The sequence below is a fragment of the Neovison vison genome, chromosome 8, assembly GCF_020171115.1.
Source record: "Neovison vison isolate M4711 chromosome 8, ASM_NN_V1, whole genome shotgun sequence".
Lineage (NCBI taxonomy): Eukaryota > Metazoa > Chordata > Mammalia > Carnivora > Mustelidae > Neogale > Neogale vison.
In genome coordinates this window covers 56,883,233-56,889,987 of record NC_058098.1, presented here as the reverse complement: position 1 = coordinate 56,889,987, position 6,755 = coordinate 56,883,233, and the positions used below count along the sequence as shown (strand labels likewise).

General features: G+C 49.5%; 1 pseudogene; it reads left to right on the top strand.

Moving 5' to 3' along the window:
- The first annotated feature begins 264 nt into the window (after positions 1–264).
- On the top strand, positions 265–6,481 carry LOC122915414 (annotated as a pseudogene).
- Positions 6,482–6,755: the final 274 nt, after the last annotated feature.

Sequence of the window (6,755 nt, the reverse complement as noted above, 5' to 3'; positions counted from 1 at the left end):
CTCGCCTGTCCTGTCATTCCAGTCTGGTCAAAGCCCAGTCACACTAACATTTGTAGCCACACAGGGCACAGCTGTGATATCCAGCTGGAACACCCCTGATCCCTGGCTTCCCAGTCTGGCCAACCGTGCACAAGCCCAGTTCTCTGAGTGTCGCCTGTCGTGGCACTTTGTCATGCAAGGCTGCTATTCATCATCTCTTAGTCTGTCCTTTTGGCTTGGAGTCAATCTCTCTCTCAGATGGATGGCTGGATGACAGGTGGATGAATGGTTTCAGGATCCTTTGCCCTGGAACAGCAGCTGTCCTTCAAAACCCTGTTGGGCAAGGTGAGTCTTTATCCCTCTGGGTGTCCCCAGGCTTGGTGTAACCTAGTGTCCAGGACAAGGGACTTGGGAGTCCTCCTAGACGAAGTGTGTTCTAGGAAGGTGGCTTCCTTCTGAGATCACTATGCAACCGCATGGCATGGCCATTACTGTGGGACAGAAAGCACGCTACTCTGTTGGATTCCTCTTGCACACTGTGGATACCCAAGAGGAAAAACATGCTCACCCTCATGAGCTCACACTTACACCTCCGTTTCTGAGCATCACTACCATGGCAAAGAGTGAATTCCCATTGTGCTATGGACCTGTAGACATGGCATTCAAGGTATAAATAGAGGAGATGGAGATGGCATTCTGGCTCAAAGCATGGAAGTCCTTGCCTCTGGTGGTGAAAAAATTAGATTTGGCCCAGAAAGCTCTACATTCAACTCAAAGAAGGGACATGATCTTAGTATCTTTGAGATCAGGGATCAGCACAGACTTTTCTGGACAGTTCTGTGATGATTTTCTGTTCAGTGTTGCAGTGCACATGGTGTCTCTGACAATGACTCCACTCTTGCACTGTGGCTTGAAAGCAGCCACAGACCATCCATAACTAATGTTTCAGAGACACTGGATTGAGACCATACTGGGGGAGGTCCCATGTGGCCCATGGGTGGTAGTTTCCCACACCCCAGACCTGCAACGTGATGGATGATGGAGTGAGGGCTCTTCTTTTCCAGTGGCAGAGTGGAAAGACACTGGGATCTATCCTTCCTAACCCTGGCCCCTCCACTTGAACAGAAAAAAAAAAATGATAGTGAGATGGGTGAATAATTAAGGCCTCTGAAATTCTCCTGCCTTTCTCTGTAGACCTCGAGCTTGCCATAAGATATTTGTCTGTGTTTGAATTCCATATATGTATAGTTTGGCTGAGTCAGTCCCCATCGCCTGGTGGGTATATCTTGTGGCTTATCTACCACACAGATGATCATCTTCTTCTGGCCAAGACCATGAGCATATTTAGGGTTCTCCTGAGTTAGTGGAGGATCTAGCATATGTGGGCTTCAGGACGAGTCTGATGGAGGCCTCACCAATGTTACAGAGCACCTGGCTTCTTGGGCCCTCTGTGGCACTTTCCCGGGTCTGGCCTAGGTCATTTCTGCAGTCAGGATTTAAAAGCCCCAGCCTGGAAGGTCCACCCCATGCTTGCCTCTTCAGGCTGAGATCGAGGTTCTTCCTACCTCATTGGCTGTGAGCAGGTCATATGCCCATGGATGAGTCAATCCCTGGAGCCAGGAACTGGAGACCTAGAGATTGGCACAGGTTGTTAGGACCTCTGTTGTAATGACTTTTCTAATGGCTGCTGTGGCAAGATCTCCTGAGATGTATCTGTTAATAAAATGAATATTAATTTCTGATAGTGAGTGGTCCAAGGTGCTGGCTTAGCACCTAGCACCTCAGCCCTAGCACCTTGGCAACTGTACTACTCTGCAGAGACAATGGCTAAGAATGAACAAGGTGGATGAGAACTGCTCTGGAGGTCACAAAGGAAGAGTGTGTGTATGTGTGTTTATGTGAGCTCTGGCCAAGCTCTATCTCCAATTTATCTTAGTTCAGAAAGATGTGGGGAATCCGTGGTGTCTGAGCGTCTATCATTTTGCAGATAGAGAATATGCCTTTTGCATGGAGTACAGCAAGACTTGTTCCAAGTATTTTCTAGTTGGTTGGAAGTCAGGGAGACAGCACCCTCCCTCTGCTAGGAGAGGCATGAGAGGCTGAGTGCTCTCAAGAAGGTGTCTGGCTTTCACAGGGCTCATGTGAGCCTGCACACAGGACTGACGAGGACAGTTCATGGTTTTGTTCTGAGGATGGAGTGTTGGAAGAATGTGGTGCCCCATATAATCCTGGGCAGGAGACAGACTTGGAGTCCACTGTAGAGTTACTTCGTGGGGTTGGTGGTGATTTACAGCACCCACTTCATGAGATGTCTGTCCTTATATTGAGTTCTGGGTGTGGTTTCTGTGACTGCGTCCTAATGGCTGAGATTTCTCCCAGCCATTGGCTTGGACCCCTGGGAGTGGGCAAGTCCTGTTCTTCTTCTGAGAAGTGTGTCTCTAGTGGTTGGAGTGTGTATTGCAAGCCTAGAGATCAATGGTGAGGTGGTTATGGTGATCAATAGGATATTGTTATTGATGAGTTTTATATGGGTGAATTCCATAGGATGAGACTTTAGATATTAAGGTTAGGGATACTCATTGAGTGCCCATAAAGGGTGCTTTTTTTGAGTTTCATATTCGATAACTTTTTATTGCTTCTAATAACCCTCTTTGTACTTGGTATTCCAATGAGCAGTGCATTACAACGTTGCCTGCATTTTAACCATATGTTGATGAGGATTTGAGAAAGGGAAATGTTGTCAGTGCTTCCACAAATTGTACACTGGAACTGCCAAATAATAAAATTTTACTTTTGAAAAAAGTAGGAAGTATCCTGCTGTGATTCTTAGCTTAAAGCAGGGGAGGTGGCCCTCTTTCAGTACTGGTAATGAGTACCATAGGCCTTCTTAGGGAACCTTATCAGATTCCATTGGAGACTTGGTCTTTGTCATTGTAGAAGAATCAGTAGTTGACCAGTTATCTGTCTCCTGTTTCATTTTCCATGAACATTTCCCTGATATTTGGTTTCAAATCTCTACCATTGTGAAGTCATCCCAACTTTGGTACCAGCTCACCCTTCTCTGCCAAGGGTATGTTTGAGCCAAGACAAAAGCTACTTCTGGGTGACTAGGATCACCCTAGGATCAGAATGTTGTTGGGGGATAGTTACTGAGATCTTAAATTCTAAACCAGCTTCTGACCCCCAAATGAAATACAATTCAGATTTAGAAACTTCTGATAGAAATTTTGTGTCCATGATGACCACTGAAGAAAATGTGTCATCCCTAAACCTAACCTTAACCCTTAACTTTAACACTGAAACCTAACCTGACCTTAAAGTCCCAACTGGAACCCCAAATCCCAAACCTGAAATTGAACTGGAAGCCTAGACTCAGAACCTGGGCCTTGGATCCAAGCCCTGAACCACAAACCCAAACCCTAAACCAGAACTCTGAGCCATGAACCCTGAACCCAAATCTCAGCATGAACCCAAACCCCAAATTTGACCTTGAACTTTATCCCATCATCCCTTTGTCTTAAGCCCTAAATCATAAATCTAAAACCCTAAACTCCAACTCTGTTTCCTTGCCCCTCACTCTAAATCCTCACCCTGACCCAAAACCCAAAGCTTGATCTAGAAATCTGATTGAAACCTGAACCTGAACCCAAATTCAAACACTTCACCACACTTTGTTTATGCATTCACCACTGATGAATATTTGTAATTTCTACCTTTTTATTCATTTTCTTTTTAAAAGATTTTATTTATTTATTTGGCAGAGAGAGAGAGAGAGGTCACAAGTAAGCAAAGAGGCAGGAAGAGTGGGAGGAAGAAAGCAGAGAGTCCAATGCAGGGCTCAATCCCAGGACCCTGAGATTATGACCTGAGCCAAAGGCAGAGGCCCAACCCACTGAGCCACCCAGGTGTCCCTACCTTTTGATTCTTGTTTGGGTTGGGGGATAGGGTTAGGGTTAGATTGGAGTTGGGGGTTAGGATTAGGGCCTTGGATTGGGGTCAGGGTCAGGCTTGAGAGCAAGGTCAGAGAGGAGGTGTGTGTCAGGGCCAGGGTCATGTTTTGTACCACCATTTGTGTCAGGGATTGTTGTCATTCCATACTGTTTCCAATTCATTGTTCCTTAGCTGTTTTTGGAGAAGTTGAAGGATATTGGGCTTCATGCAGCTTGAATTTCCAGAATTAAAAGGCTTACCCCATCTGCAGAGGGCACAGGACCCCAGGTCTTGCCCTGAACCTGGCCTGCACAGCTGCAGCTGTGATTAGGGTTAGGGCGGATTTAGGGTTAGGGCTTAAGGTTAGGGTGTCCCTACCCTCTGCTGTACAGAGTCCATTCTTCTCTGGTAACCAGAAGAGTGGTCTTTTCAGAACACATACTTTGAGCATCTCTGTGATTTGCTCCCCAGCTTCCTGTCCTCTCCAGCCTTTTCTCTCCCACCACATGCCTCCCAATGGGGTTCCCAGGTGTGTAGTCTCCCACATGTGCCTCGGGCCTGACTCCAGGCCTTTACATTCTCTCTGCCCTCTTCCTCTGCACTCTTCTCCATCCCTGCTTAATGTCTGGCTTGTTCCCCTGTTGGCTGGACCTGGACTTGCCACCTGGTAACCTGACTCATGTCTGCCAGCTGCTTTGTCCCCTATTTAAATGTAGTGCCTACTTTCCCTGTGTGAGTGATTTACTAAGCTGCCAGGTTTGGGGCAGGCACTGGGAAGTAGGCTTAGTGCCTATGTGAAAAAGTCAGTCTCAGGGTGCCTGGGTGGCTCAGTCATTAAGCATCTGCCTTCTGCTCAAGTCATGATCACGGGGTCCTGGGATCAAACCCCACCATGTTGGGCTCCCTGCTCAACCAGGAGCATGCTTCTCCCTCTCCCAATCCCCCTCCTTGTGTTTTCTCTTTCACTCTCTCTCTCTCTCTGTCAAATAAATAAGTAAAACCTTAAGAAAAAAATCAGTCTCAGAGGGGGCTCACCAGCCTTGCTGACAATGGGGGAGCTGCTGTCCCCACAGGTAGACCCCTCAGAGAGACAACACTTCCAAATTCTTGGAGCCTGGGAGATGTAGTCCTGGACCTGGAAGCTTCCACTCCTGGATTCATGGCTGGGGCCTAAGCAAGCCTCTCTTCTTCCAGTAGTTCTCTTTCCCCTTCCCTGCCCACGGTCTGGACCTGATTCCTGATCTGGGGGAGCTCGAGGGTGACCACTCCTAGGAATAGCAGCGGTTGATTGATGGAACTTGTCAGCAAGAGGTCCAGTAGCCTTCAAAAGAGGACCCTATGGGGGTGGAGACAGCTCTGTGGGGGCCAGAGACAGCCCCCTCAAAGCAAAGTGGAGCAGGAGACAGCCCTGCTGATTCTAGCCAGTCTGTAGGCCATAGGAAGGAGAGCTGTGCCCAAAGGTGCTCCACTCCTGGCAGGTGGGCAGGACATGCAGGGGGGTATCAAGGGGAGGGTACCTGCAGGGTTTTCCTGGAAGCTCAGCACAGGGCGGGTGTTCCTGGCTCCAGCATGCTGACTGTGGGGTTGGTTTCCTGCCTCTGAAGTCTCAATCTCCCCTTTGTATGATAGGGTGCTGATAGCCCCCATCTCTGGGAACAGAAGATAGGGAGGTCTCACAAGCAGAGTTGCTCAGGACAGGCTGGGAGAGTGACTGTTGCTTAAAGCAGCCCAGGGCCTGCCTCCTTGAAGAAGGTGCACACATACATGGCCCCCAGCTCTGGGGTCCTGCGGTCAGTCTCTGACTGTGACCCTCTTCCCACTTTGTCCCTCGTCCCTGTACATAGGTGGTTTTCCTGGAGTTGTCCCTGCAGAGGGCAGAGAAACCCATCATGGTGGGACACAGGGTCACCTACTAGGTCATCACTGACCAGCAAGCTGCCAGGCCTGTGTGCCCCACTGGGAGGGCTGGAGGGTTGTGGCCCTTGAGGTCCCCAGTGCCCCGCAGTAGCAGGATGTTTCCATATAGTACATGGCAATGGTGAGTCACTTCTGTGAGCAGCGCTTCCTCTGTGAGGTGGATGACCTGTTGTGTGTGGATGTGGACATGAAGTTCTGTGACTATGTGGGCATGGAGATTCTGCCCCCCCCTTTGGCACCCTGCACCCCAGTTTCTACCGAGTGTCCCATGAGGACTTCAGCTACCAGCGCTGGCCACAGTCCCAGGCCCACATCCCCATGGACCAGGGTGATGCTTACTACATGGGGGCCTTTTTTGGGGGGGTTGGTAGTGGAGGTTCACTGACTGACCTTGGCCTGTCACCAGGTGATGGAGGTGGACCTGGCCAATAGGATCGAGGTTGTGTGGTGTGACAAGAGCTACTTGAAGAGGTACCTGCTGGACCACAAACCCACCAAAGTGCTATCCCAGGAGGACCTGTGTGACCTGCAGCACTGGGCTGTCCCCTGGAGGACTTGTGTGACCTATGGTGGCTGGGCAGCCCTCCCCTCCCTTCATGAAGAAACTGAGATTCAGGTTGTGCCCAAGAATCACCAGGACATCCGGGACTCATGAGGAGCTGCCCCTGTCTCCATCAGGGGTTGTTGTCCTGAGCAGAGCTGTCAGAGTAGGCTCCTACTTCTGTTCCCCTGAGGGAGAACTTGGAGCCCAGCCCTGCCCACACAAGCATTCCCAGGGCCCCAGCTGCACCTGCACACAGGAGGCCCACCTGGGGACACAAGGTCCTTTCTTTGTGGTTGCTACATTTTGATAACTTCTGGGTCACTTGCAGCTGTGAATGGCTCCAGTTTTATGTCGGGTGATTTCTGTGTCAATGCTCAGCAACCAT